Source organism: Podarcis gaigeae (genome assembly GCF_964106915.1).
Source record: "Podarcis gaigeae genome assembly, chromosome: 1".
Classification (NCBI taxonomy): Eukaryota; Metazoa; Chordata; class Lepidosauria; order Squamata; family Lacertidae; genus Podarcis; species Podarcis gaigeae.
In genome coordinates, this window is record NC_139678.1 from 59613268 (window position 1) to 59631295 (window position 18028).

At 39.8% G+C, this 18028-nt stretch overlaps 1 protein-coding gene across 2 annotated transcripts in view; it reads left to right on the plus strand.

Moving 5' to 3' along the window:
* The window catches only part of NAV2 (neuron navigator 2), a 555491-nt gene that overhangs the window by 48797 nt on the left and 488666 nt on the right, over positions 1-18028 (plus strand). The window lies entirely within an intron of this gene.

Genomic DNA, 18028 nt, shown 5'->3' on the forward strand with positions numbered 1-18028 from the left:
GAGTTGCAGGAGCTCTAGCTTTATCCTTTGCAGGCTGATTCCTTTCCCAGGACTCTTCCGTTTTCCTTTCCTCACACCTGCAATTCTGCTTCTCCCCCCTCTTGTCCTGTGAGTGCCTACCGAGATCCTTTCCTCCTATGCCAAGTCTTTTTCCTTACAGAATTTAACGCACTGCAAGAGGCAGTGTACAGAGCATCCCTCTCAACAATGCAGTGGTATTTGAAGCAGCAGCAGCAGCTTATTTTTTGTATCTGTTATGAATATTTAGGTTGAACTATTCATAAAGGTTTTATGAATCGGTGTACTATGGATCACTTTTTTGAAACTAGATTTATGATTAGAAGTATCTGTTTCAGTCCAGTTCATGGAAGTTGTTATAGTGATCCCCTTTTCTGCCCTCTCAAGCAATTCTGAGTATTATTTTGCCGCCTACAATAAATAAATTAGATTGAGCAGCCACCTTCGAATAATGAGACATTTGTGAAACAAACAAATGGATCACATAAGTGGGTTAGTATTTCATTATCAGCTATTAAGACATTGTTTTCATCTTGTTCAACAGTAAAAACAACACAGTTCTGGCTTCTTCAGCATTCCAAACCTCAGTTGCACTAAATGAGCACAACAAATGCAATAGAATGAAAGCATTATTACTGTCTGCCTGGCAATTCTCATGTCAGCTTTTAAGAGAGGCTTCTTTGGCGCATTTCTCTGTAGGTTGCATTTCTCCTCCCTTCTCTTTTCTGGAATGCAGCGCTCATTACAGTTTCTAGTATGACAGTTCTGAAATCCTCTAACAGGCTTCAGAGGTGAAGGCTTTATCATGCTGCTTCCTAAATATTGGCTGTTAAGTGCTCTGTGTGAGTCAGAATGGCTGAACTCTCTTTTTCCAGGACAAGTGTGCTACTTAGATGACAAAAATTGCATTGCCCTGTGCTGGTACCGGCTGAGGCAGGTGGCACTTGAGGTGAGGCCCAAGCAATGGTGTCAGAACAAGAAGCGCACAGTACAAAGATAAGAATATTGATGGGCCCCAGCCACTGTGGCCAATAGTTAGGGATGACAGGCGTTATGATGGCCATGGATTCCAAATCTCTGACGTAGCAGGTAACAAAAGCTGTCAATAAGTACCAGGCTGATGTTGGGTCTGCAGGACCTAGGATAGCACCCAGGTTGTAAAGAGTCCATACCCTACCACTTGACTGCAAACTAGGAGATTCTTTAAGGGAACGAGTCCTTGCAATTTGGTTTTGGAGCAATACTTTTTAGCTAGTACATGCATCTGCAGAAAATGACAAAGATATCTCTCCCCACCCCCACCAGTATTCTATCCTCAACTGAACTCTTTTCCCACAAAGTGATTTTGAGCATTTTTTAGACCCTTGCAATGTGATAATTGCAGTTTCCAGTAGGCAAGCATCTTGTTGTTTTTGAGTGAATAATGTTATGGCCGCAACTCAAAGTAAAATAAACAAAAGTATTTCATACCACTGATTTAAGTGGGAGATGTTTAACTCTTAAGTCTCCCATGGAAATCAATGAGACTTCAAAGTGCTGAATTTTGGTTGGACTGCACCGCATATATATTAAAACCTTTAATTACACTTTCAAAGTCACTGGTGAAATTTAATCTTTCAGACTAACAGATTGTGATCTTTGACATAGGTTGGGTTCTTTTAGAAGATAAATTATGAGCAAAAGCAGCTATTTTCCCTTGTGCATATATAGATAATTTGTGATAATTCAGGAAAGCTGCACCCTGCATGAGATCACATAATTTGCTTTGAAGTGCTGAGTTCACTTTTATTTTATTTTTTAAAAAATGATTCAATGGGGTACTCTTTTTCCAAGGTCTTCCTTTTGTTATATTTTTAAAGATCATTGTTAAATGTGTAGCCTCGTAGAATAATAACCAGGTGATCCTTTCCCTGATTTTAGGGTTTTGAAGTGTGTGTCATCAATCACTCTGTAAATGTGTTTGGAACATGTATTGTGTTATGATAAATGATGCTGTTCTAGGGGAACAGAAGATCAAGGAAGGCTTGTAACCTGGTTTCTATTTTGTTAAATTGCAAACAAAAAGGATAGGGTGACTATCCTGTTTTCTAGGCTTGCAAGCACACCACTTGCTTTATATTATATGCTTTAGCAGAATCACGAAGTACTTAGTGTGGTGTTGTCCCAAAAATGTGAGTGAAAATACACCAGCGTAAGCAATCTGTGAATCATCATTTGAATTCCCTTAGTTGATTGGGGTGTGATAATTAAACTGTTTTATTGATTTTCGCTTATGGTGCTTCACGGCCCATCCTATTTACATCTAACCATAAATAGACCTAACATATACATACATTTTGCCTCATTCCTGCATTGCTTTTTTCCACTCTGCCATAATAATACATTAAGTTAAAAGCAGCAACCTTAATCTTTATTTCTGAAAATGCATTTAAATAGCTCCCAAGAGAGAAATAGCAATCTCTCTATCTTCAACATTTCTAGGGAATTTACATCTAAACTTTAGAGCATGATTTTGAGGCTGACTAAAATGAAGTTCTGAATGTGTTTACTAGGCACCTGAGATGGCTTATGAGACCAAATCTTCCATGATTTCATGCTACACTTTTATTTTCCTGTTGCTAGTTTTTTTTTCTTTGTAGGGCAATTTTTGTTAAAGTTATGCATCTGTTGCACTTATAACAAACCACTAAGAGTTCTTCCAGATACATATTTTTAACAACAGTACTGTTATCATTGCATCACCTCAGAAAATAGAGCAGGAAGTATCACAAAAGCAGAGCTTCAGAGCAGGAGTTGTGGGCTGGATCTTTGCTTCCCCCACTTTTCCTATAGGCTAATTTTAACAGGTGGGTGGCTCTGACCACCTGTCAGTCACTTGATGTCATTATGTAGTCAGATGATAACTAACCATTTGTATTTACATAAACTTTTACATTCACAGATGAGGCTGAGTGATTAAACTGTTCAGGAGGACTGGGCAATATGCTCATACTGTACTCTTAATTGTTTTTCATTTCTGGGTTACTGTGAATGGTATGTTTCACAAGGGTTTATAGAACCAGTCATGAAGATCGGGTTGGCTCTGTTAGTATTACCATTAATACTAATAATACTACAGGATGATCAGTGAATTACATTCTGTATTAATGAATATTCATGTATTACCTTGTAATTTATTGTAGTTTCAGGAGTTTCCACCCCTGATGATAGTTTTCTAATTTTTGCCTTGTATTTTCTCTTAAACATGGGTACTTTTGATGTCTTTTGGTACTTTTGATGTCTTTTGGAAGCATAGGGGTGGTTCCTGTTTGATTGGTATTTGTCTTAGTGTTTTCTTGTTCTGCCTGCCCTAGGTTTTTTCAATCTATATTTGGGCAGGGGAGCACCAATTGATAAGCCAGGAAGCCTATTTTTGCTGCCTTATTTTATTCTGTTGCCTGAAGTCTAGTAGTCTTAAGTCTTGTACTAGTTTCCCCCTTGTCCCAGGAAAAGGCAACAGTATTAGCCTGTGTTGATAATACTACCCTCCTCTCCCTTGAGCAGGTGGTTTGTGAACCATAGAGTGGAGACTCCTGGGACATGGAAGGCCAAAAAGGGATGAGCATCTCTTCTGTGACTGGCAGTATATGCCTCTTAATAAACTGGATCCCTTGATTTGCAGTGGCTGGATGGGCGTTAAAGATGTAGAGCAAAGGAGAAAGAAGAATAAAAGATAAAACCAAGGCTCTTTTTTTACATGTGAGCTTCCGTCATGAAAATTGTGATAATTAGATTTTATTAAATTGGAACCAACAGCATCCAAAATAACATAAAAATGCTCTTCCTGAGCCCCCCTGCTGACTGTCTCCAGCTATTTTAGATCAACGTAACCTCTAATGGATATAGGAAGTAATCAATACTCTTTTAAAGACATTTAGATTAGAGCACATAAAATATTTATTCCCTGCATTTGTCACTTTAAATATATATATATTATATTCTTTATGCATTATTGAAAGGTGCTTATCTTATTAAATTAGTTAAGATGTTGATTTTTATATTACTCTGAGATAAAACTTAAAATTAATTTGTCCAAATATTGTTGTGTAATATTGTTGTTGTAATATGAAAGAGGAAACCTGATCCATTAAGTCTGAAGTTCTAGCAAGCTAATGACCTACTGAGTGTTTCATACAGTAACTTATTTTATACAGAACTGCCAGCCAGTTTCAGGAGGGAAGTGCTGTTTATAAGCATGCTTACAAATTAGCCAAACGTTAGCAGATTTGAAAGTCCATTGCTTGTCTCTAGCATTGAGCATGATCTACCAAAGCGGGTTTGTGGCAAGAGTGACGGTCTGGTATTTTTAAAAAGTCTCCCCCAACCCTCTGCAGTAGATTTTGTGATGGCATCTGGGACGGACGTTGGGGTGGAGAGGAGGGAGAAGTCCTATAATGTAAGCAAAAGTCTGTTCTGCTAGTGGATGGGCACAATTGGATGGCACTATTCTTCAGTGACACTGGAGGGGGAGCACTCCAAACAAACTTATGCTTTCTTAAAATTCCCATAGAAGGTGCAGAAGTAGGTAAAAAGGTGTCCTCCAGATGTTTCCGAACTCCGACTTCAGTCAGCCCCAGCAGGCATGGTGCATAGCCAAGGATGATGGGAATTGGAGTCCGATAGCACCTGAAGGATATCGTGTTGGCAACCCCTGACACAGGGGATTTAGTTTTCAGTCTCAGGCAAAAAAATTATTTAGATGTGAATCCCGGTGAAATTTAATGTCATCAGTCAGCATTTACCACAGTAGTTACGACAGAGAAATTATTTTCTAACCTCTGTGCCTAGTGGAGATTCACTATACTAAATGTTGCAAATACAGACATTTGCATGGAAGATGAATAATGATTTGGTTTAAAAATAAAATTCAATATATAAAGACACACTTGTGTTGAAATTCATGAAGCTTTTCATATTTATTGTGTTATACTGCAGCATGCATTGTTACACTGCAGCAAACATGAAGAGAAAGTGGACAGATTATCTGAACAAAGCAGATATGCAGAATAGTTGATCCAGAATGAGTAAGCATTGCAATAACACAAAACTGACTTCTAAAACAATTACACATATTTCAAGAGCTTCTAAAATTTTGTTTCTTACCCCTATTGTCATGAGAATAATGTTTCGGTGCAATTGTCTGTCCCCCATGCAGAATCTCAGCTATCTGCCTCCAGCTTCTGATACCATTATGCAAGCATTAATGCTACTGGCAAGATAGTGGCACTCATGGAGATTCAGAATCCCATTAAGGGGCTGCATACCATGAACCATGAAATATCAGGACAGAGGTTGAGAAAATCTGTTCACCTTCACTCTTTTTATTTATTTTTTAGCTAAAGATTACCCTGCTGGTTAAATACATGGAGGAAAGTGGCCTTTATGAAGTTCAGGATGAAAATAACTCAAATTCTATAAAATTCCAGGTCTTTTCTAGTATTTTTCTGTAATTATTATTATTATTTGGGGGGCGGGTGGGGGGAGAGAATCAGAATCAGAATAGCTTTCATTCTGTGTTAGTGTCATCTCATCCCAAGCTACGGAGACCTATGCATGCATAATTGGAGCTTGAACTGCAAATATAAATTAGAATGCTATTCCTGCATTGCTTTCAATGGGGTGTGCAATGAAGCACATGTTTTAACTATACATCCCTGTCCACATTTTGGGGTAATTAATAATCATGCTTACATTACCTTTAAAAAGTTAAACTAGAGCTGGATCAAGCATCTGCTTTTATTTTCTCTCTCTCTTTTCATTCTCTTAGTCAATTATCTCTGTCATTCCTGATTCAATTAGCAGATGCTGTTTGCCTTTAGCTGTGATAAGAAACTGCAACAACTTGTAATTGTTGGGAATACTATACAGTGGTACCTCGGGTTAAGAACTTAATTCGTTCCAGAGGTCCGTTCTTAACCTGAAACTGTTCTTAACCTTAAGCACCACTTTAGCTAATGGGGCCTCCTGCCGCCGCCGTGCAATTTCTGTTCTCATCCTGAGGTAAAGTTCTTAACCCCAGGTACTATTTCTGGGTTAGCAGAGTCTGTAACCGGAAGCGTCTGTAACCTGAAGCGTCTGTTACCCGAGGTACCACTGTATCTCCATTCAGTGCTTTCTTGGGAGCTTCTGGGCTGCCAGTTCCTCCTAGGAACAGAATTTTGTCTGTTTCCTCTTAAAGTGTTATGTGCTTTCAAAAGTCATTTTCCTTTCGTTACAACTGAATATATATTTGCTGAGGAATATCACAGTACTCCTAGGGTTTAGGTTAATTGACCTCTCTATCTTTTGTGAAATTTACTACCAGTTCTCTGCAGTTTGGTGTATTTCAGATTCATTTCTCTTTCCTCACCTCCTGCCCACCCCAGCTCCCCACCCCACCGTATACTTTTCCTGTGAACATACTCAGCCAGTTGCTTGTCTGTCAGTTTTCTCTCTCATCTGCATGAGAAACTGCAGGCAGAATCTTCCTCCAGGATCAATCTCTGCTTTCATGAATAAGCCTTGACGTAAATCTTGTCACAGAGAAAATAATGAAAAAGTGATAGAAGCCTTCAGACTGGTTGCCAGAAAGCCTTAGCATTTCCCCCGCTAGCCAAGGCAGTAATTTTTCCACATTAGTTTGAATGTAAGGAGAAAACCAGAGTTAAGGATGGATTTGAAAATAAGGAACACAAGTTACCAAGTGCCTTAATGTTAGTATTTCAATAAGAACTTAAGAGGAGCCTTATGGATCTAGCCAGTGGTCCACCTAGTTCAATATTCTGTCCTTACAGTGGCCAAACTGTAGGAAGCCTGCAAGTGGGACCTGAGCATAAGAGCTCTCTCCCCACCCCATGATTTCTAGCAACTGGTGTCCAGAAGTATTACTCTCAATTACCCTCCAACTGTGAAGTCAGAGCATGGCTGTCTTGGCCAATACCCATTGATTGTCTTTTCCTCTGTGAATATATCCAATCCTCTTTTAAAGCCATCTAAATTGGTGGCCATCACTGCCTTCTGTAGGAGCAAGTTCCATAGTTTAATCATGGTACACAGCAGTACATGATGTTGCTAATAAGCCTACTTATTATAAAATGTATGTTAAATTACTAGTTGAATTACCATATTATCTTGACTTTCAGAAGACCAGTGAACAACTAAATAATAATATATTTTTTTAAAAAAAATTATTTATACCCCACCCTAGCCACTCTGGGTGGCTTACAGCATATATAAAACATAGTAAAATATGCTGCAAAAACATGACCTGCCAGCCCAAATGGTAGTGTGCTTAGTGCTTTTGGTGCTAATGCCTGGTCTGTGGGCTCCTTTGCTGGGTTCTGACTCAATTAGTGATAACAGCAGGCAGCATGAACTCTGCCACCTCTTAAAATTTCTCACAGTGCTCCAGAGCAACACTGTTGGTGCATTGTGGGTAGTTAAAATTGCAGCTGGCTGACAGCATTCCTGTGCTGCTTCCAACTGCTACTGGTAATTTTGTCAAGGGGCACTGATGTCAAAAGGGATGTACCTGATGGCATTTTGTCAGGGCCCATTTCACTGTCCTTGTGTTTCCTCATGCTCTGCTCCTTATCACTGGCTGCTGTGGGTGGGAATGCTGAAACGGACCACATAATGACATCTGCACACGGAGCATGTTGCATAACATATATTGGAGGAGAACAGTGGAACTTCAGCAAAGGGTTGCTGTTTGTGGTGATAGCCCATGTTTTTTATGTTTTATTCATTTGACAGTTTTATGTCTTGCTCATCCTCAAACCACACAACTTCAATAAAGCCACAAAACTGCAATAAACAACAGTGATGAAAGTTTCTAAAACCACAACACCAAACCAACAAGCCTTAGCTTGGGGATGTCAGCTATGGGGAAGACCAAATGTCACCTAGGTAGGAGTTCCATAGACCAGGGACTGAGAATGCTCTGTGTCGTGTCACCATTCTTCTTGCTTCTGATGCGGGTGAGATAATGAGTAGGGCATCTTCTGCCATTTGTAATTTCTTGGTCGTTGGAAGTGGAGAGGACTACTTGTTGAACCCAAGTTGTTTACGGCAGGGATGTGAAACCATTAGCCCTCCAGATGATGTTGGACTCCAACTCCCATCAGTCCCATTCAGTATAGTCAGTGGTGACAGATAATGGGAGTTGCAATCCAGCAACTTCCGGTGGGCCAGAGGTTCTCCATCCCTGGTTTATGGCCTTTGTGCTAATAGCACCCTCAGTTTCTGTTTAGCCAGTGGGCCAAACTTTTCTTAAAATGCCAATATAGAGTTGGCAACAGAAGCTACTGCTGTTTGGCACTTATACAGATTTCTGATGTATAATGATGTACTTTCTAGCTTTCAGGAAGCATAATTTGAAGCCAACACTTGACAAAAATCTCTGGAGGTACAGCTAACAGACTCCTTGGAAACAAGACTTCTTGCTTCATTTCCTCTCTGCTACAAATTGAATAGAACACAAGTGCAGGATGCCATTTTTGTCTGTCATGTTGGAGAACATTTCTTCCACTGTCTGATTTTGTTTTTATTCCTCCTGCCTAAAATTGTTTCATGGGAAGGGAAAACAAGTTTCTGCTCTTAAATGTCAAAAGCCACCCTGACAGAAAGGTTAAACTTAGGAATTAGAGAAAGTGAAAGAGACGTGATGTTTCTTTTTTATTTCTTCATTGATTTTGCTTTGTAGACACAGACAAAGGCTTAGGGTGCATAACAACATGCTAAAGCCATAAAAGTCATTGCAATTATTAAGCATTTTCCTCCATTTTCAGACTTAAAACACCATTTAAATTATAACCTCTTAGCTTTGGGGGGATTCTCAGGCACAGATGAAGAAGGCAATTGCTGAGAGCCTATTTCAGTCTTAACACTATACCAAGAGTAGTCTTGAGAGTGTTGCCAGTTGATCACAGAGGTCATGATGGACCTTCAAGGTGGATGCAACTGCTTCTTCTGAGCCTGCTTATTCATAAAGCAATTGTCCACCTCCCCACCTTAATTTTTGGAAGTAGAGGAGGACTGTGTTTGTGTTTTTCCTCCACTTAGTCTGTTGCCTCCACAAGGGAGCTGTAGATTGCTCTATCTCAGGGAAGGGAACCTGCAGCCTTTCAGATGTTGCTGGACTCCAACTCCCATCAGCCCCCAGCCAGCCTAGCCAGTAGTAAGGTTAATGGAGCCATAGTTATATATATGGATGACTTTAGGTTCCTTATCTCTGCTCCATCTGCTCAATAGTCTGGATATAGTAGCATTAAAGTAGTATACTGCCCACCTGAACATCACAGGGTGGTTCACAACATAAAAATACAAAATGAGAACACAAAACAGACAATAAAACAAAAACAAACCAATACCACCCCCACTTTCCACAAAAACATTAAAAAAGCCATAGAGTCTGCTTATAGGAAAATGTTTTTACCTGGCACCTAAAGATATGTAATGGATGTGTCAGGTGAGCCTCTGATGACGTGCAGCTCTATTTCTCCATAACATCTGAATCAGGAGATGTTGTGAAAGTTCTGGATCAAGATCTGAATGAAGTGGTGGACTGAATGAGGGCTGACTGAATTCTGGGAAGATGGAGATATTTGCAATGGAATGAAAGGGTGTGGGTCTTACATAGTAAATATTAATTGCTTAAAGGAAAGCACTGGGTGTTTTAATGCTTCAAACTCACAAATCTGATCTAAGAAAGTAAAAAAAAAGGGGGACAGGACAAAATATGTGGTCTAAGGTTTCCATTTTGCTACTGCTAGTGAGAAGCTGAAGGTTTTCTTGGTTTCTCTGCATTCTTTGTGTATTTTAACTAGAAGAAATATGGTTTTCTAGATTTAAGCTCTACAACATTCAAAGGAGGCGATAACTTAAAAATTAACCCAGGTTCAGATGACACACTAAGCCAAACCTTGGTTTAATCCAGTGCAGTATGGGAGCAAAACAGGCCAGGGAGGAGAAAAGTGGCTGCCAGCTGCTCTCTGGAAGACCCCACATTTGTATGGTCCTGGTAAGCAATGCTTGGTTTATCATTTTGTGTGAGCCCAGGGCCATTGTAAACTTTGATTAGTCCTTTAAAAAAGTATTATTTCACTGACTTGTACAATTTTTATTTTTATCCAGACACTTTCTTCAGGCATAGAATGAAGTTGTCTTTGCAAGGGATATTTGCAGCCTGTCACTTCTTCATTCTACTTGGCACATAAGCTGAAATGAACACTAGCTGACAGGCAACTGATCTGCGCTGGAAAGTGAAAATGACAAAGGCAGCAATCCTCTGCCCAGTTAGCACTTCCCTGTTCCTTTCGAAGTCAGTAGGACAGAGCAAATAATGTTGGGTGAACCAATATGCTATCCTATTTCAATATATATTATATATGGATTTATTTTTCTCATAGCAGATTTTATCTTGGGAAGAATTCACAAGAATCATGTTTTAGGTACATTCATTTGCTCTTATCGTGTTGGGAATTAAAACATGTAAGGATTTCAAAGATCATGGCAACATTTTCTAAGAGTCTTGGTGGATGTGGATCAAGTCTTTTGAGACAGACGTTTGGCAAACTGGTGGCTTTCACAACTTAGTTAAATCTTCCTCTGTTTTTCTCCATCAGACAGGCTTTGATGTCTACTTAATGCCATGTTTTATCACACTTAATTTAACCCTTATACATTTATTTGCAGCAACAGCCTCTGCCCTTGTACATCTTTTATTGTGGGGGAGGAATTCAGAGGGTGTGTGTGTTATGGGTATTACACCATGGGTATTGTCAGTGACACCATAATATTCCACAATAAACAGTATGCATCACATTTTGGCAAGCTAATTTTGGCTTTCCACGGCTACTGTTTGAAGCATTGCAAGGACAGTTTGCCCTGAGACCATCACAGCAGAACAGGAAAAAGTGAAAATGTGTACAATGACAGTAGTAAAAGACTGCTTCAAGGTCCCTGAGAAGTTAATGTGTGCACACCTCATCTGAAGTCCATTTTGAATTAGCCTTAACTTTGTTCCAGGTTATGCCCACACTTTATAATGCAAAGGCTATATTAATATAACACTTTAAAAATAAAAATAAAATAAAACCCTGAAAAACGTTGAGGCTGCAACTATGTGTCCAGTTCCTTTTCACTTAGGAACATATCACTGGCTGCAGAACTGCAACTTTGGGGTGCAGTTCAATAAGATTCCATCTACATCACAAAATAATGTTAAACCACCGTAAGACCCATGAACTCCAAGATGGAAATCTGGGAATGGTGGAGGTATTGGCAGTTCTGATTGAGACCCTTTTCTACTTTTGCTCTAGAATTGGGGAACCCTTCAGTGTACATTTCTGGGGTTGTGTGGTGGGGGCTTCAGAAATGGAAGCTGAACTATGCATGTGGAACATTGTATGCAACCCTCCATCTCTGTCTCCTCAGTTTGGAGAAATTTAAAACTTACGCTTTGTGTTATCTTACCAAATTAATCCCTGCCATTCTATTAAGTTACAAATGTATGAATAATGCCATTGCTAAAAAGCTTTATGAATTCAGTTTTTCTAGTTCCCCAATAGTTTAGCCTCTATTATTGTTAAGTGGGTGAACATATCAGACGACACAGCGATTCTTCAAACAGCTCTTGTTTATTCACAGGCCAGAACAGTACTGAACTGAAGGGTTCAGTCAGCCTGCTTATATAGAGCTCCAGTACAACGTAACTGTAACAATTTTTACTGGGCTGTCCTTGTTTTGATTATGTATTCTGTGTTTTTATATTGTGATTTTATCTTGTGAACTGCCCCGAGACCTGTGAGTATAGGGCAGTATACAAATAATACAATACAATACAATACAATACAATACAATACAATACAATACAATACAATACAATACAATACAATACAATAATATAAGCTTTACTACTTACTGATCAAGTCTCCCATGCATAGTGAATCAGACTGTGCCCCTACCCACCTCTCCTCCACTTCCCAGGAAAGCAGCAGTAGCAGGTTCATAATTTGGACAATGCATATGTCTATTATGCATAGTGTGGCCCCTAGGTGGCTTGATCGGCCCCTTGATGCTGCTGCCTTTCAGGGCTACAGCCACAGGGGGTTGTAAGGCTCCTGGCAGGCCACAATTGCATAATGTGTTCAGCTTCATGGATCACAAGTGGCACAGGCCTGGTCTAGCATTTTCTTAATGATTTCTTTCAGTACTCTCTTAATAGCTTTGCCGTTGACCTCTGGAAAGCCTTCTGTGTTGTATGTGGCTTTTTGGCTTAAGTTTTCCTGCCATCGTAAGAGGGGCGGTCATTTGTGGTTCTGCTGCATGCTAACTGATAGTTTTCGATGAAGAGTGGGCTGAGATCATCAGGGCTGTCTTGTTCCAGGCAGATGTGTCTCTTCATATCCCCCAGGGGATAACAGGCTAATGGTTTGCCCATAAAGCCATGCAGCTTTTAATAGTCCTCTCTAAAAATGAACAGAGCAGCAGTAGAATCATATTCTGCATTGTGATAACATAATGCTCTTACAAAGCTATTCATTATACAAGCCGCTTTGGTGGACAAATTAGACATGCGGAATTTTCAGGTTTTTCCTTATTCAGAGTTTAATTAATTTAGTGTAATAAGCTGTAAGCGCATTAATATCAACAAAATACTTTGTACTGTTATCTGTAATACTCAGATGAAAAGCCATAGGCATTGTTGTTTCTTTTTAAAATAAGAAAGGCTTAGTAGTGTTTATAAATAACGTCTTCTAATTTATTGCAATTTATGCATGGAAGGGAGGAAAATATGTTCTTTTCTGTGGATGGCAAACCAATGTGGCAATGCAGATCTTTACAAGGAAATCTTTATTAGTGCTTTTAAAACTCTTATTCATTTGCATGCATAGCTGATCTTGAGATTTGAGAAAGCAATGTTTCTGCTCATGTGCATTAAGACATTGTAACTTTTCCAGTTACTATATTTGCAACTGCTTATATCTGACCATACAGAGCAGGATAGTAAGGTGATTCTAACTATGGCTGTTGCAAAATGTGTATTTGCAATGAGAATTATAGTGTTGGAACACAGAAATCAAATGTACATTATTCAAATCATCTACTGCATGGGTAGGGAAACTAAGGCCTGCAGGCCGGATCAGGCCCAATTGCCTTCTGGATCCGGCCCGCGGATGGTCTGGGAATCGCTGTGTGGATCGCCAGCGTACACGTTCTTTCCCTCTCCCTCCCTCTTATAGCGGCGTGGGTGCCTCCTCCTTCCTGGCTTCTCCCTGCCCTGCCTAGAGGAGGAAGGGGGCTAGGCTTTGTTGGTGCCAGCAGCAGCAGCAGCAGTGCTTGAGCAGCCGCCATTTTAAGCAGCCCCTCTCCAGAGCCCTTTCACGCGCCGCTCATCGTCCCTCCGCTGCTACCACCGCCACCAGCCCCTGCCGCTCACAAATCACAGGTAAGCAGCCACCGGGGCTTGTGGTGCTCTTGGATCATTTCCCCCACCCAAATACAGTCTAGCCCCCCACAAGGTCTGAGGGACAGTGGACTGGTCCCCTGCTGAAAAAGTTTGTTGACTGTCTGAAACAGGGACAGCTGCATGCCTGATCTCCATGGATAAACTTGTATAATCCAGACCATAGTGATCACAAGCAGAGAGCAGTCAGATTTCAGGCAGGTGTCTATTGCCATGGATGAAGTGTAGGTGGTGGTCAGCGGGAAGTCCAGCACTAGGAGCCAGGAGCCAGGTGGAGCTTCTTGGCAAATTCAAAGCAAATAGCTTCATATAACTCATATAGCACAGTGTTGTTAATTGCTTAACACAAAGGTTGTGTCATCAGAAAACATGACAGCATGGAATGGTGAGGGTTTGGGGTCATCCTAATGGGTTCCCGTGACTTGTCGATAGCTTCCAAGAACCACTTTATTATTTTAGCCATTTTTACGTTATGTCCTAGTTTGCATGAAACACCAAAACAAACCATGACTTAGTGCCGATGAGCAAATATGCAGGTTTTTTGAACAAAGACTGTGGCTGCTGCACTTCTCCCCCAGCCCTGCTACAGTTGGACTACTTGGGCTAAGCTGTGGTTTAGCTTAGCATTATATCCAAACCTGGACTTGTGGGTTGCCTCACTCCAGACAAATCACTAGCAGTAACTAAGGTTTTGTTCTTGGTTCAGTCTTGTCGTTTGTCCTGGAGAAACAGCCCATGAACCTGGACATAAAGCTAAGCTAAGCATGACCTAGCCCTTGGCAATCCAGCAGCAGGAGGCCATGGGAAGAGTCAAATGGCCATAGTCTTTACTGTGCGAAATATTGATTGTGCTAAGCCATGGTTTGGTTTAGTGTTATCTGCAAACTGGGGCAATGAACATATGCATGAGGGGGTGGGGTGGGGGTGGGAGCAAGATTGCAGCAGTAGGTCTGGTCTCTGAATTACGCACGTTCATTTGAAGGTCAGGACATGGCCTCTATCTCTACAATTGCACAGGTTCAGGGATCTCTCCATGCTTTTTCTGTTTTCCATTGTATGGAGAGAGGCCTGTGTTCCAACCTTCAAATGAATTCACGACAAGAGGACAGCATGCAATGTGCCAACCCAATCCCATTACCCTCTCCCTCTCCCAGATGCATTCATTTGTCATCTGAAAGGGGCTTTGGCCTTTCACCTTTCTCTTTTCTTGTATAGAGAATCTCAGTACAGTTCCTTACACTTTGCAGAAATTCTGCCTTTCAAGTTGAAATTATGCTTCTCTTAATTCTGTCTTACACTTATTGTACAGGCTGTGGAAAAGACCAATTAGTATGTCATCTCTGGAGAAATGTCTTCAGAATATATAACACCAGGAATGCACTTTCTTTCTAGTGGAGACTTAAATTGCATTGATCCATCAGAATATGTGTGGAATGCAAAGCGGTTTTTATTTATTTTAACTAATTAGCCAGCCGTAAAAGTTCACACTGTGTTCTGAGAGTCAAGCTGGGATCTTTCATCTCACAAAAACCATCCATTCTTACAGTGATTCTTTAGGAAAAACTTCTTAAATGCTCTCCATGCAATCAGATTATCTTCAAATTATATCCAGAGTGACAATATATGACTTGTACAAAGGTCACTGTAAAGGAGTAAATCAAAAACCAGGCAACTTGTGCCCTGTATGTTTTTCTCTTTAGAAAATATATCCAAGTGATGTAGCAACTCTTGGTGAATAGTGACTGGTTTTCAATCTATGTCAAAGGACAGGCACTCTACTGAATCTATACCAAGGTAGAAATTAACTGCCTTTAGCATCCTTCCACTTAGAATCTTAGATCATATCACTGAAGCAGTGCAATTTGCTTAAGGGCAAGCCTGGCTTGGTTAAAGAAACCCTTTGTCCAGAATGTAATTTTTTTGTGTTTTTCCCCCTCCCTCTCTTTGTGATGCTCAGCAATCAGTGTAGCTTCACAATATTTATAAACAGATAATTGGAGCACGTTGTTCAGCTCTGCTGCCCTTCAGCTGGGCATTATATGCTGTTAAACCAGGCACACGACCAATATAATTTTTCATCTCTCCCATTGATCTTGTACAACATAATATATATCTTTGCAAGGTTGTTGCAGATCAGCTGTCAAAAACTTAAATAGGCTGGTGTCTAAAGTATACAGAATTGAAAGAGAAAATAGTCCGGCTGCTGTCCCTTCTTTCCATTGTTGATGATCCTTGCAGTTAATAATGGCTTATTGTGAACAGGGTGCTGTTTGTATATATCCTGGGTTATCTTCCCAATCATTTCTGGATATCAGGATTGTTTCATATGATTCTGCATGAATGAATGAAGAGGGGTGTACACCACAGTAACATATTTCAAACATGCTATCTATTTATCTATTATCTAACATGTTATCTATTTAATTCATGTGGCATATGGGAGCAATTTACAATGCTTACCACACTAAAAGAAAAATGAAACAGATAACATGTTGTAATAGTTCTCTCAAAGAGTTCATGAGGAATTTGATTTTTGTGAATTCAAATGTGACCTTATATGATTCTTAAAAAATACTATAAAGATCACAATCAATTATTCTTGTTATTTTGCACATTTTCAAATTTTATGGTAAGTTCTTGGCTGAAAAAAGAAAGATATGAAAATGCATTAAAAAGGCACATTTTAGGATAGGATGCACTTACTAGCTTATATGTAGAGATAAAATTTATATTTAAATACGTATTTTGTGACAGAATACGTATTTAAATATGAACGTTAGTGTAGATTTTATAAAACCTTCAGATTAATGAAGAAATAGAATGGAACAGGCTAATAAATAAGCACATGTGGAATTGACTTTGACCCAGTCCATCCCTGGTTGTCTTGGAAGAGGCAACTCTCTGGAGCAACTAACAAAACAAACACACACACACACACACACACACACACACACACACACACCACACCCTTTCCCCTTTATATCCAGCAGCTTTTAGAGTTCTGACTACATGGACTAATCAAGTAAAAAAAATCTAATGTTTAATTTTATCATACACTGTCGTGAAGACAGGAAAACGACCAGACCCCTCACCTTGCATTTTAGAAAATTATTAATAGTGGTCTACATTGTAGACTGCAAGAAGATCAAACCTATCCATTCTTAAGGAAATCAGCCCTGAGTGCTCACTGGAAGGACAGATCGTGAAGCTGAGGCTCCAATACTTTGGCCAGCTCATGAGAAGAGAAGACTCCCTGGAAAAGACCCTGATGTTGGGAAAGATTGAGGGCACAAGGAGAAGGGGATGACAGAGGACCAGATGGTTGGATAGTGTTCTCAAAGCTACCAGCATGAGTTTGACCAAACTGCGGGAGGCAGTGGAAGACAGAAGTGCCTGACGTGCTCTGGTCCATGTGGTCACAAAGAGTTGGACACAACTAAACGACTATAAACAACAACACATTGTAGGAACATGGTGCACTTTTTACTTTGTCAGCAATGTCTGCAACCTGCAATATGAGGAGAATGGACTATGATAGCATTGCCTGGGTAATTTTTAATTGTCTACTAATGTGGCTACTAGGATCTTTGTGTGGCTGACACAAATGTTAGTGTGCAGGGGGCATGTCTAGCAATGTAATGCTGCTGCCCCATCTTCTGTTCATTATCCACATGTACTGGATGTGTGAATAGTTGTGATAATTAGATTCATTAACTTGCACCAACCCATGAACCAGTTACTGAACCTTTATTGTCCTGAATTGGAACTGAACCAGATTACCATCAGTCACAACTGAACCCAAACAAAAGCCACAAAACCAGAACGTTTAGTATTTTGATTATCTGGATCTAATAAATGTGGCTTTAGGTGGGGTGGCGGAGGATTTATTTACCATGTTGAGTGAACTTAAGAGATGCCTTTCCTGTGGAACCCTAACAGCCATGAAGCCTTACCAGGTTATGCATTTGTTACTTCACTGTTTGATAGAATGATCTAATGGTGAAAGAACACTTTGTAGCAAAAAGAGTACATATTTGTTCTCTTTGCAGAGTTTTTGAATCTTTCCCCTCACTTTGCTTGTAGTATGTTGTGCTAATTCAGTTTTGGTTCAGCTGCACCAGTTTTTATAAACACACAATTTGTTTTCTTGTCTTGATGCCAGGCATTGTTTTTCAAGCTTCCAGACCATGACCAGAACTCTGAATACAAACTACACATTTATTTTTTGCTTGGTTGAAGAGCACTGCCTAGGAGCAGAAGGTGCTTTTGACAGCTATATTAATGAGACAAGATGAACATAAAATGTCTATTTGGTACAAACCCATTGTGTACAGAAAGCATTTTTTATTAAGCCTTTAAAGTATTGTGTATTTTAGGAAAGATATTTAAATAAGAATAAAAAACAATCCAACTCTTTTAACAGCTGACTTATTAGTTGAATTGAGATGAACTAGAGCAGTCACTAAAGGAATTTCTAAGGGCTGTGTGTGTATGTGTGTGTGTGAGAGAGAGAGATAAACTCAA